This window comes from Rhinoderma darwinii, chromosome 1 (assembly GCF_050947455.1).
Source record: "Rhinoderma darwinii isolate aRhiDar2 chromosome 1, aRhiDar2.hap1, whole genome shotgun sequence".
Classification (NCBI taxonomy): Eukaryota; Metazoa; Chordata; class Amphibia; order Anura; family Rhinodermatidae; genus Rhinoderma; species Rhinoderma darwinii.
In genome coordinates, this window is record NC_134687.1 from 235,328,393 (window position 1) to 235,342,226 (window position 13,834).

General features: G+C 48.4%; 1 protein-coding gene across 2 annotated transcripts in view; it reads left to right on the top strand.

The window, feature by feature from the left end:
• The window catches only part of LOC142740474 (GRAM domain-containing protein 2A-like), a 190,177-nt gene that overhangs the window by 144,099 nt on the left and 32,244 nt on the right, over positions 1 to 13,834 (top strand). The window lies entirely within an intron of this gene.

Genomic DNA, 13,834 nt, shown 5'->3' on the forward strand with positions numbered 1-13,834 from the left:
GGATAGGGGATACATGTCTTGTTTAATGGCAGAGCGGGGAGATACCTCCCTGCTCTGCCGTAGTGATCAGTGGCGTCCCGCTGTAGCAGCCATAGCGGCTGCTAGCGGAGCCTGCGGCCATGGTGGGGGCCCGTGCCGGCGGGCGACACGGGCCCCCTCATGCTGCGGGCCCCGTAGCAGTTGCTACGGCTGCTAAGGCGGTAGTTACGCCACTGGTCAGAAGAAAGGACCGGAGGGAAACTGTGGACTTGGCGTGGCTGAGAATACTGATTGAGGTATTGGGAAAAATATGCAGGAGCAAGAAGCAAGGTTGTTCCAGACAGCTTTTGTTCTAGCTTTTGCAGGGGCTTTCAGGATAGGAGAGAGAGAGTCGTCAAAAAAAATGGGGAGGGGGTCTCTTGTTAGAGAAGGTAAAGATAACAGGGGGGCCGTGGCATGTTTTATAGAAAAGTCTAAGACACATCAGAAAGGGATCAGTACCTAGGTAACGTTAAAGGCTAGGGAAGGGTATTTGTGCCCAGTGGAATGCGTACAGACGTACATGGATGACCAGGAGTACGGCGCAAAGGATTTTTCAAAGACCTAAAGATGGGAGTACTTTGTCCAGGTACCAGTTTTGGGAGGTGTTAAAGCAAGACCCCAAGAGTTTAGGGATGGACAGTAGGAAAATAGGGACCCATTCATATCGCATAGGGGCAGCCACAGAGGCAGCAGCAATGGTGCAGGGAAAGGAGGCAATAATGAGGTTAGGGAGGTGGAAATCTAAGGCATTCTTTAAGTATGTGCGACCAATATTAATAGCAAATGTTTTGTCTGCTGAAGGGTGTAAGAATATCTGGATTCTGGGTCATTCCTTCTTGTACTGGGCTGCTGAGAGGGCGAGAAGGAGACCATAAGGCCTGCAACTAGGAATATCTGCAAGGAGGATTAAAACAAGGTGGCACAGAAAGAGTGCTCTTCAGTGGTCATAAATGAGACGTCTCATCGAGGAGATGGCTAGGGATGGCAGCAGCTCAAATGCTATGGTGTTACATGCAGATGGCAATGATCTCACATGTTGTAAGACGTCGGATTTGGTGCAGGAAATGAAGGCGATGGTTGTGGACTGTTTAGCAGGATGGTCAGGTTTGAAGGATTTCTGATCGGAAATCATCCAGCGAAGAGTATCGAGACAAGCAAGTTCTACAGTGGCCATCAAGAAAGAATTTTTAGCAAAGCAATGAGAGACTTTATGGGAAAGTGCGGAGGGGCTGTCACGAGGGGATTGAGTTTAGCTGCGAAAGACTGTACAGGTCAGACATAGGTTTGGACATTTTTAATAACACCCTACAGGAACACTTAGAAAAATAGGGGGTTGGTGTTTAAGTGAGGAAAAAATTAGGCTGCAGTGGGACGGGGAGTCCTACTTTTTTGGTGGTGGATCGTGACACTACGCTCTGAAAAGAGCAGATTGATTTGGTTGGCCACAGCGAAAAGCCACGAGCCGATTGGCAGGGCGACCTTGCCAGGTGAGATCACGGCCCGGGATGGCTGACGATTGCCCGGGGGACTGACCGATAGCAGGCAGGCTCGGTCAATCTTGCGTTAGGAGGGCCCGGGGGCAGGCGTGCTCCGACTCATAGAGTGTGGTGTCACGATTGGTCAGGCTCCCCTTATCATTGTATGTTTATTTGATTAATAAAGTTGCCGCATGGTTTGCGGTGCCGGCAAGTCTGGGGTAGGCTGGGAAAGACGCCCACTCACCGAACAATTAGTTAGCCAGGTAAAAGTGGTTTTGTCGGGAGAGGGGTGTCACGGGCACTGGGTTTGTGGACCCACTAGGCCGCTCCGCCGTAGCGGGGAGGCAGCTAACCAGGTCACTGTCTATGTGAAAGTAGATAGCAGACCGTAATGTTTAGGTACCTATAATAGTCCGGACGGTGACTGTGGCCTCAGCACGGATGGAGACAGGTGCGGAAAGTGGTGCCAGACGTGGCGGGCAGTATCCGATGAGCCGATGGTACTTGACGTGGCAGATGGCACTTGACATGTCAGATGGCACTTGACGTGGCAGATGGCACTTGACGTGGCAGATGGCACTTGACGTGGCAGATGGCACTTGAACACGGGTAGGCACAGGAACAATGCGGAATACAGGAACGGTAACAGGGCACGGGTAACAGCAGGAACGGGAGACACTAAGTGACAATTTGCGAGACAGACAGGGAAAGACTAACAACGCTCAGGCAAGGATCAGAAGGGCTGGGGCATTCTTATAGAGCAGGGAATCACGTGGGTTAATAATCATTGATTCCATGTGCGCGCGCTGGCCCTTTAAGAGCGGGCGCGAGCGTGCGCGCGCACCCTACGGGACCCGGCCGGACGGAGCGGAAGCGAGCGCTGGCATCTCCTAGGAGGGAGACGGAGGCCAACGCTCACAGATCCATGGCTGCGGGCGTCGGGAGGTGAGTGAACCCGACGGCCCGCGGCCATGGGCGCTACAGTATCCCCCCTCTTACGCCCCCTCTTCTTGGGGCCAGAGTTAGAGAGGAACTTTTTAATAAGAGCAGGAGCACTGAGGTTCTCTTCTGGCTCCCAGGACCTCTCCTCAAGACCAAACCCTCTCCAGTCCACCAGATAGAAAGTCCTTCCTCCTACCCTCTTGCGGTCCAGGATCTCCTTTACCTTGAATACATCGGAAGGGCCGCTGGAAGCAACTGTGGAACTAGAGGTCTTGCTGTAGCGGTTCAGGACCACTGGTTTCAGGAGGGCCACATGGAAGGAGTTAGGGATTCTGAGGGTAGGGGGCAGCCGCAGCTTATAGGAAACAGGGTTAATTTGTTGCAGGATCTCGAAGGGACCAAGGAACCTGGGAGCAAACTTGTATGAAGGCACCCTCAAGCGAATGTTTCGAGAGGACAGCCAGACTTTAGTCCCAGGAAGATACTGAGGCGGCTCTCTTCTTTTGGTATCTGCCTTACGCTTCATGCGTTCGACCGCCTGCAAAATAGAGGACCGGGTCTGTTGCCAGATTTGCAGGAAGTCCCCATATGCAGAGTCAGCAGCGGGTACCTGAGATGAAGTTGACACTGGAAGAGGAACTCTGGGATGTTGACTGTACACGATGTGAAACGGAGTGGAGGTGGTGGACTCACTTGTGTGGTTGTTATATGAAAACTCCGCCCATGGAAGAAGCTGTACCCAGTTATCGTGCTGTGAAGAAATGAAGTGGCGGAGGTAATTTTCCATGATCTGGTTGATCCTCTCAACTTGCCCATTGGACTGGGGGTGATAGGCAGAGGAAAAGTCCAAACTCACATCCAGGAGTTTACAGAGGGCTCTCCAGAACTTGGAGGTAAACTGAACCCCCCGGTCGGACACAATGTGAAGAGGCAAGCCATGCAAGCGGAAGATGTGCTGAATGAAGAAGCTTGCTAGTCGAGGAGCAGAGGGTAGGCCGGTTAGCGGGATAAAATGTGCCATCTTAGAGAACCGGTCCACCACCACCCAGATGGTGTTGCATCCTGCTGAGAGAGGAAGGTCCGTGACTAAGTCCATAGCGATGTGCTGCCAGGGGGCACTGGGTACAGGCAGGGGTTGAAGCAGGCCGGCAGGCTTGCTGTGAGCCACCTTGTTAGAGGCACACACCGTGCAAGCAGAGATAAAGTCCAGAACATCTTTAGGTAGCGTGGGCCACCAGAAGTGACGAGCGACCAGGTCTTGTGTTTTACGGACACCAGCGTGCCCAGCCAGTTTAGAACTGTGTCCCCAGCGGAGAATTATTTTTCTGTCAGCCAACCGAACAAAAGTTCTCCCTGGAGGAATATCTCTAAGCTGCAGAGGATTGGCGGTGACAACGCAGGATGGGTCTATGATCGTCTGAAGGGACTCCACCATGTCTTCCGTTTCGAATGATCTGGACAGGGCATCGGCCCTCACGTTCTTGTCCGCGGGTCGGTAGTGGAGCAGAAATTGGAAACGGGTGAAGAACAGTGACCACCTGGCTTGACGAGGGTTCAGTCTTTGAGCGGACTGAAGGTAAGTGAGATTCTTGTGGTCGGTAAAGATCAGGATGGGGTGAGCAGCGCCCTCCAGAAGATGTCTCCACTCCTCCAGGGCCAACTTGATAGCCAGTCACTCCCGATCTCCAATGGAATAATTTCGCTCAGCAGAGGAAAATAGTCTTGAGTAGTAGCCACACACTACTGCCTTTCCTTTGGAGCTCCTCTGGAACAGAAGTGCGCCTGCACCAACAGAGGAAGCGTCCACCTCCAGTGAGAACTGCCGAGATATGTCAGGGTGATGGAGGATCGAAGCTGAAGTGAAGGCCTTCTTGAGGCTAATGAATGCGGACTCTGCCTCCGGAGTCCACACCTTGGCGTTCACACCCTTCTTGGTAAGGGTAGAGATGGGGGCCGTCAGAGAAGAAAAGTTCAGAATGAACTGCCGGTAGAAATTGGCGAAACCAAGGAACCGCTGTATGGCCCTTAGGCCTTGAGGACCTGGCCATTCCAGGACAGACTTTAACTTCTCAGGGTCCATCTTAAGGCCTTGATCCGAGATGACATAGCCCAGGAAGGGCAGAGACCTCTTTTCAAAGGTGCATTTCTCTAACTTGGCATACAAGCGATTCTCTCTTAGTCGCAGAAGAACTTGACGAACGTGCCTCCGATGGGTCATCAGATCTGGGGAGAAGATTAGAATATCATCGAGATAAACTACAACACATGTATAGAGGAGATCTCGGAAAATGTCATTAACGAACTCCTGAAATACTGCGGGAGCGTTACACAGTCCAAAGGGCATCACTCGGTATTCGTAGTGCCCATCGCGGGTGTTAAATGCCGTCTTCCATTCGTAACCCCGGCGAATCCGGATTAGATTATAGGCCCCTCGCAGATCTAGCTTGGAAAAAATTTTGGCTCCTCGTATGCGATCAAACAGCTCGGAAATGAGTGGCAACGGGTACTTGTTCTTGACCGTGATCTGATTGAGACCACGGTAATCTATGCAGGGTCGGAGAGATCCATCTTTCTTTTTAACGAAGAAGAATCCTGCCCCGGCCGGGGAGGAAGATTTTCGAATAAAACCCCTCTCCAAGTTCTCCTTGATATAGGCTGACATCGATAAAGTCTCTGGCAAGGAGAGAGGATATACTCGTCCACGGGGAAGAGAAGCATTGGGAACTAGTTCAATGGGACAGTCATAATTCCGATGTGGAGGCAACGTCTCAGCCTCTCGTTTGCAGAAGACATCCGCAAAACTGGCATACTCAGGAGGTAGATTGGAGAGTGACTGCGGCAGAGGGGGCACAACAGGACGGACTTGTGACAGGCAATGGCTATGGCATCTGGAACCCCATTGAAGAACTTCTCCAGAACTCCAGTCGAGTGTCGGGGCGTGTAGACGGAGCCATGGCAGACCCAGCAGGATAGGATTGATAGCCTTGGGTAGTACCAGGAAGGAGATCTGTTCTGAGTGAAGAGCTCCGACCCGTAATGTCACCGGCTCAGTGATGAGCATGATTGGATCAGGCAGCGGTAGACCATTCACAGAGGCAACTGCCAGGGGTCTCTCCAGACGGACTGTGGGTAGTTGAAACCGATCCACTAGATCTTGGTGGATAAAATTAGCAGCCGCTCCAGAGTCAAGATAGGCGGAGGAAGGATGTGATGCCTGTCCGGTGACGATGGCCACAGGTATCGATAATTTAGAAGAGGTTTTAACGTTTGGAGACGTTCCACCTAGAGTTGCCTCTCCAACCAACCCTAGGTACTGGAGTTTCCCAGTTTCTGTGGGCATTGACGCACAAAATGACCCTTGAGGCCGCAATACATGCAAAGTCCAGAGGAGCGTCTGCGCTGCTTCTCCTGTTCAGATAACCGGACTCTGTCTACCTGCATGGGTTCCTCAGGTAGCGCACTAGGAGTGAACAATTGTGGTCTCTGGGCAGGGGGTGCTGGTCTGTGGACCCGGCTCTCCTGACGAACCTCTAGAGAGCGCTCCCGGATTCTCATATCAACCCGGGTGGCTAACAGGATGAGGGCATCCAAGGTAGAAGGAAGTTCGCGGGCTGCCAGTTCATCCTTGATGTGAGAGGACAGTCCCTGCCAGAAGGTCGCCACCAGTGCCTCATTGTTCCATGCCAGCTCGGCTGCTAGGGTACGGAAGGAGATCGCATACTCCCCTACTGTGGAGCCTTCTTGCTTGAGGGTCAACAGAGTGGCTGCGGCAGAGGAGGTTCGACCCGGCTCCTCGAACACGGCACGAAAGGACTGCAGGAACAAGGCTAGGTCCGCGGATACAGCACCTTGTTGCTCCAAGATTGGGTTTGCCCATGCGAGGGCCTTGCCAGCGAGGAGGGAGATAATGAACGCTACTTTAGCCTCCTCGGAGGGGAAGAGATGAGGCCGTAGCCTAAAATGCACCGTGCATTGATTAAGAAATCCTCGACATGCTCTGCGATCACCGTCATAGCGAGGAGGAAGAGGCAGAGGAACTGAGGATCCGGAACAAACAGGGGGAGCAACAGGCAGTGGCACGGCAAAAGCTTCTGGAGGAAGATCCGGGGGTGGAACAGCGAGTAGATCCAGGCGGACCAGAATAGAATTCACCGCCTCAAGGAGTTGATCCTGACGAGTGCGTAGGTCATGCATCTCCATCTGAATTTTCTGTACTGGGGTCTTGGGCTGGCCAGCGGGTTCCATGGCCTGAGCGTACTGTCACGGGCACTGGGTTTGTGGACCCACTAGGCCACTCCACCGTAGCGGGGAGGCAGCTGACCAGGTCACTGTCTATGTGAAAGTAGATAGCAGACAGTAATGTTTAGGTACCTGTAATAGTCCGGACGGTGACTGTGGCCTCAGCACGGATGGAGACAGGTGCGGAAAGTGGTGCCAGACGTGGCGGGCAGTATCCGATGAGCCGATGGTACTTGACGTGGCAGATGGCACTTGACGTGGCAGATGGCACTTGACGTGGCAGATGGCACTTGAACACGGGTATGCACAGGAACAATGCGGAATACAGGAACGGTAACAGGGCACGGGTAACAGCAGGAACGGGAGACACTAAGGGTTCATTTGCGAGACAGACAGCGAAAGACTAACAACGCTCAGGCAAGGATCAGAAGGGCTGGGGCATTCTTATAGAGCAGGGAATCACGTGGGTTAATAATCATTGATTCCATGTGTGCGCGCTGGCCCTTTTAAGAGCGGGCGCGAGCGTGCGCGCGCACCCTACGGGACCCGGCTGGACTGAGCGGAAGCGAGCGCTGGCATCTCCTAGGAGGGAGACGGAGGCCAGCGCTCACAGATCCATGGCTGCGGGCGTCGGGAGGTGAGTGAACCCGACGGCCCGCGGCCATGGGCGCTACAAGGGGTAGATAAGGGGCAACCAGGTGAAGGGGCTAGTTAGTCCAATAGGAGCAGAGCAAAGCTGCTGCAGAATGTTTTCATTGTTACCATACTTTGTAAGGCGGATTGCAACGATACACTCTGAGAAGGGTGGGTTGATTTGGTTGGCCACATCGAGCAAGCCATGTGCCGTACAGCAGAGTTTGTATAGTGTGTGGTATCGTGATTGGTCGGGCTCCCCTACTGTATGTTTATTTGATTAATACAATTCTACCAAAGAAAGTGAGTTGTGTGGTTATTCTGGGGAGTGGTCAAAGATTCTAAGGGGTGATAGCATGTGTGCTCCTTACTCCGTGGGATGTTACCAGGGGATTCTTAGCAACAAAGTTCAGATCCCTGTATAGAGGTTAAAGGGTGAAAACCTGGGAATCCCTAATGCCTCATGCACATGACCGTTGTGCAACTCAGGCCGTTTCTGACAGCATCCGGGTGGCACCCGATAGTCTTCACGGACCCATTCACTTTAGTGGGTGAATCGGGTCCGTGAAAAATGGTCCGAGTCTCCGATCCGAGGAAATATAGAACATGTCCCATCTTTCCTCGGATCACTGACGGAACTCGGACGGCACACACGGTCGTGTGCATGATGCGTTAGACTCGGCTTTCTGGATTAGCCCCAAGCCAATTCTGCTAGCGACACAGGCTATGTGGCTTTGTGACATATTTGTTCTATTTACGTCCTCAGTTCAAAGCCATTCTTGTTCTGTTCCTTATGCCCTCTTAAGCATCATATGTCTGAAATGTATTATTATTACTTTTCTATATACTAAAAATACTTTAAAATGAAAAATAATCTTTAAAAACAAAACAAAAATAATAGTATCAAATACATTGCAGCATTCTGAACAGTGATAGTGATAGTCTCCTGTTCATAAAGCGGCAGTAACCCAGGCTCTAGAGTTATCCTGTTACTTCACATAGTAACTGTTCTTTGGTTGCCAGGGTGAGCATTGTGGAACACAACATTACCTAACTAGTAACATTCACAAGCCTCACATTGCATGTGTGAGATCAGTGTCACTCGCATGGAGCTGCCTACAGTTAAAAATTATGTATCATGCAGGTCACTGGAGACGGAATTCCCAAAATCCATAAAGAGGTAAGAGAGGAACATATTACAAAACTATAATTGCATTATTAGTGTTAGAATGTGTTAACGTGCACTGAGCTCCTAAAACAGTCTAATTACAAGGCCGGATATTAATTCGATATACTAGATATACTATATTATTATTATTATTATTATTATTATGCACATATTTTACTTTTCCTTATAGGGTTATTCCCAACTTCCACATTTATGCTGCTTGTTCGCCAGTTTCTATAACTCCCTTAGTACTGAATGGAGAGAGCCGCACATATGGAGGGCCACCTCTCCATTGATTTCTGCCTGGATGTGGCAGCTACCTCAACAGGCAGGTCGGGGAACCACCGATCTCAACATAGGTGTGGGTCCTAGAGATGAGACCCGCACCAATCACACATTTATGACATATGCTGTGGACACAGATGAAGACGGGTTGATTTTAATCTATTTGTCACAACTAGCCACAATATACAGTTACACAATGAAAAATGTCACAATGTCTTCATTTTTAATTAACCTGAATCACTATCACAATAAAAAAAAACATGCAACCCAAAGCAGTTTAACCCTTTCAGGACCAAGGATCATTGATGCCTCAATGCTCAGGCCAAATTTTGCATGTTTGGTATGCATTGCTTTACACGCCAATATCTTTTTAACGGCTTTGCATACCTCAACTATTTTTACCATGTTTTTTCAGGACGTATAAGGCTTGAAATAAGTAGCCTTATATGTTAAATAAACTGCATTTTCCATTAAAAGTAGACAAATGATGTAAAATGTGAATAAAATGTAAATTTTGCTACTTTTTGTCATGTTGGGTTCGTGGACCCACTGGGCCGTACTGCCTTGGCAGTATGGCAGCTGGCCAACAGGGCACAGGTAACAGTCTATACTTCGTATAGGGAACCTGTGGCAGCTCGGACAGTAGAAAGGCAGGCTCGGCTGGGACTAGGCAGCAGGCAGACGTCAGGCGTGGTGTAGCAGGACAAGCGTAGTATGCAGTACAGCACGACTACAGCTCAGCACGGCACTTGACCAGGATAGCACAGGATACAGGTACGGGAAACACTGGGAACCGGAAAACACTAGGAGACCATTTGCATAGACAAACTTTGGGTATGACAATGACGCTCTGGCATGGGAGGAAGGGCTGGGCCCTTTTTATAGCCCAGGGTGCTCTGGGAGCAATCAGCTCAATCTCCCACCTGTATGCGCTTTGGCTTCTTAAGTCTAGACTGAGCTCGTGAGCGCACCCTGTTAGTCACTGTGGAACAGGACGGCCGTATGTGCAGACATCTCTGGAGAGAAGGGCGTCGACTAGGTGGAAGGATGTCGTGGTCAGCGACCACGGACGTTACACTTTTGTCTACAGCAGAATTTTTTTTATAAATACTATTGTACATACATATATTCAAATATTCTTGTCTATTTCTTATGATTACAGGATCACATATTTATAGATTTTTTTTATTCTTGATATTCAGCATGTACATTTCTGTTTTGCAAATGCATTTTTTGCATGGCTTATTTTATAACCCTTAGTGGCTTTGCAGTTGACCAGTGATTGCAAAACATCCGAATCTGTCAAAAAAAAATCCACCAATGAGGAAAATAGTCATCCCATTGTATTCATGAAATTATTTATTGAAAAGTAAGCGCTTTTTGGTTATTTTCAATTTTTGTTGGAAGATAGTGGAAAAAATAATAAAAATACATTGTTTCAATTTGGTGTTTCACCTGTACATTTTTTTTGTACACGCTATATGCTGCTTAGCGATATCAACCTAACATTTGTACCACAACTTCTCCTGAGTAAAATGATACCCCACTTGTGCACATAACCTACTTATAGGCAGGGTTGTCAACCGTTCGTAAATTTACAAACAGTCCGCAAAAACCAGGTATTTTTTTCTGCAATCCGTAGTGTCCAGCAGAAAAAAACACTGTCCGGGATATCTTCCATTCCTCTGATTTTTCGACACTGCGCACGTGCCAAAATTTACATGCACAAACGCAGTGCAAACCCTAAGGGAAGCGGGCCCACCGCGGAAGCCAGCCATTAGGAGCTGGACCTAGGGGAGTGAATGACGGTCTGTGACTGTCTCTGTCTGAGAAGACCTCAGTCAGAGTCAGACCATCATTTGTTCAGTGGGGACCAGTCACCTAGGCCTCACGTGATGTCACAAGTCACGACCTCAGTCACAGACCAGGTTGGGGGGTGGAGTTAGCATGGGAAAGTTACAAGCGGGGCTGTGATTGGGGAGTCCCACTGCCAGCACATGCATGCAGTGGCAGACAGCCCAACACCCGATCTCAGGGGCGTAGCTGGGGGGGGGGGGCAGGAGTGGCATGTGTCCTTTGGCTCCCCCTTCTCTGCTCTCGGCGGGCGCGCGTGAGATTCTCAGGTATCTATATCTGTACTTATCCTATTTAATATTAATATTGGCACCTTCATTAATTCATATTAATTATTTTCTTTTTTAGGTTATATGTATCAATTGGCGCATTAATATTCACCTTTTTTTTTATTTTTTTTTGTGTGTTATATACATGTATAGATAATTAGATATACTATCTAAATCTGATACATATTATTCTAAATATTTAGCACAGGTTACACTGGGGATCACAACCCAGTGTTTCAACCTCTTGCAATAAGATCTAAATTTTACTTACCTGAAATGGTTTTTTTCTCGAAGTCCAAAGGCAGCACTGATGGGTAAATGAGGACTGCTCCTAATTAGAACAGAAGAACACGCAAGCCTTAATATAAACAATTCTTAATGAACAACTGCTGTCCCTTTAAATACTCCCCCAAGACACGGAAGAGGTGTGTTTTTTTTATGCAGCAAAACAAAATTTATTGTGAGGGAATTAAGCAGTGTTGCCTTTGGACTTCGAGAAAATTTTTTTTTTCAGGTAAGTAAAATTTAGATCTTGCTCTCGTCCTTCAGGCAGCACTGATGGGATTTAATAAGCAAAAATCAAAGGGGAGGGAAAGAATCCGCAGCGCTAGATAACACACTAATGCCAAAGGCTGAGCCAGCGGAGGAGACATCCAGCCTGTAGCGTTTAGCAAAGGTATTGGAGGAGGTACAAGATACTGCTTGGCAAATCTGGTCCAAGGACAGTTGAGCAAATTCTGCCGAAGGGGTAGCAGTAGACCGTGTGGAGTGTGCATTAACCCGAAGGAAGACCAAGTGCTCTATAAGCTCCTGAGACCACATTTTTAATCCATCTGGATAAGGAGACTTGACCGGCTTTTAGAGCCTTTCTTCCTAGTGGTTTTAGTATTTTCAATATAGACCAATACTGTTCTTGTGACATCCAATGTATGAAGCAACGTTTGTTGATCATTTTGAGGCTAAGAGCATAATGCAGGGAGGAAGCACTCTTGATTTAAGTTGGCAGTTGAGGCAACCTTATGTAAAAAGGATGGAACATTTCTTAATATAAGACAGTCAGGTCTTACTTGAAGATTGGGCTCTCTGCAGGATAAGGCTTGAAGCTCTCCAAGTCTTCTGGCAGTGGATATTGCAACCAAACACAGGACCTTTTCAGAAAGAGACTTTAAGGGCACCTATTGAATTGGCTCAAAGGAAGATCCTGATAGGTAATGAAGAACAAGTCCTAGATCCCAGAGACGACAAGGAGGTCTAACTGGAGGACGAAGAATTCTCAGAGCCCTAAAGAATCTTCTGATTAATGGCTGATTTGAAAATTTATTGTTGTACAAAGAATTAATTGCCGCAAACTGGACCTTTAAGGTAGAAGGCATGAGACCTTTGTAAAATCCCTTTTGTAGAAAGGATAATAGATCAGGAATTTTAGGTGAAGAAATATTATTGGATTGGCACCAGGCTGGTATACTCTACCATATGATTTAATAGAAGCAGGTCTTCGAGCTGAAAGAAGTGAGGTAATTACTGTGGGACACAGCCCCAGATGACTCAAAGATTCCTTCTCAATCTCCATGCCGTAAGATGAAGCTTCTGCAGTGCAGGATGAAGAAAACCCCTCTGGGATAGAAGATCTGGAACCAGTGGTAATTTCCAGAATTCGCCTTGACTCAGGCTCATCATCAAGGGAAACCACACTCTGGGAGGCCAATAGGGTATGATCAAGTTGGCTTCTGGCTTCTCCGTCTATTTCCAAAGTACCCTCTGGATTAGGGGAAAGGGTGGAAAAATGTAAAGAAACTGTTTATTCCACTGGAGAGGGAGTGCATCTACCATAGGGGGTCGATCTGCCTTGTAAAGAGAGCAGAACTTTGTAAATGTCATATTCTGCCTGGTCGCCATGAGATCTATGTGAAAGATTCCAAAGACATTCACGACCTGTGAAAAATTAATGTGGAACGATTTAGGAGATCTGCCTGGACGTTGGAGACTCCCCGTATGTGGGCTGCAGACAAAGTGACATTCCACTTCTCTGCCCAGGACATGATGTTGTGGCATAAGTTGCTCAGTAGTCTGCTCCGAGTGCCTCATTGCTTGTTTTGGTAATGCACGCATACCAGGTTGTCTGATTGGATTTTCACCTGTCTATTAACCAGAAAATGGTGGAAATGTTGTAGTGCTAGGATGATAACTTTAATTTCCCTCAGGTTGGAGGAGAGGGTTCTGTCCTGAAGATTTCACAGACCTTGAGTCCAGAGATGGTTCAGATGGGCACCCCACCCTGAAGAGTAGGCGTCTGTTGTCAACTGGAGAGGATGTTCATATTTGAGGGATTTCCCCCTGCGAATATTCTTCTCCACTAACCACCACCTGAGACTGGAACGAGTGTATGTCTGGAGAGTTAGAGACTTGTCTAGGCCTGTGGGAGATTTGTTCCATACTGAAAAGTATATTGTATTGCAGAATCCTGAAGTGGGCTTTTGCCCAGGGTACTGCCTCTATTACAAAGGTTAGGAGACCCAGAACTCTCATAGCTCTCCTGATTGTAGTCTTCGGACTCTTGACTAGAAAAGATACTGATTGTTTGATGTTTGAAGCCCCTGAGATGGGAGAGTGATAAACATCTTCTCTGAGTCTAGGTTGAATCCCAGAAATTGGATGTGATGGGTTGGATTCAATGATGACTTTTTCCAATTGATCCGCGAGCCTAGCTCTTGAAGGATAGATACAGTTGTCGGCCACATCTCTGAGAAGCTGGTCTTTGGTCTGATCCAAGATTAACCAATCGTCTAGGTACGGGATGATCTGAACTCCTTGAAGATGAAGTGCCGCTGCCAGCACAACTGTGATCTTTGTAAATACCCGTGGGGGCAGATGTAATCCCGAACCGAAGGCAGGTGAATTGATAGTGAAGAAGACCATTTTCTTTGCGCATAGCAAATCTGAGGAAC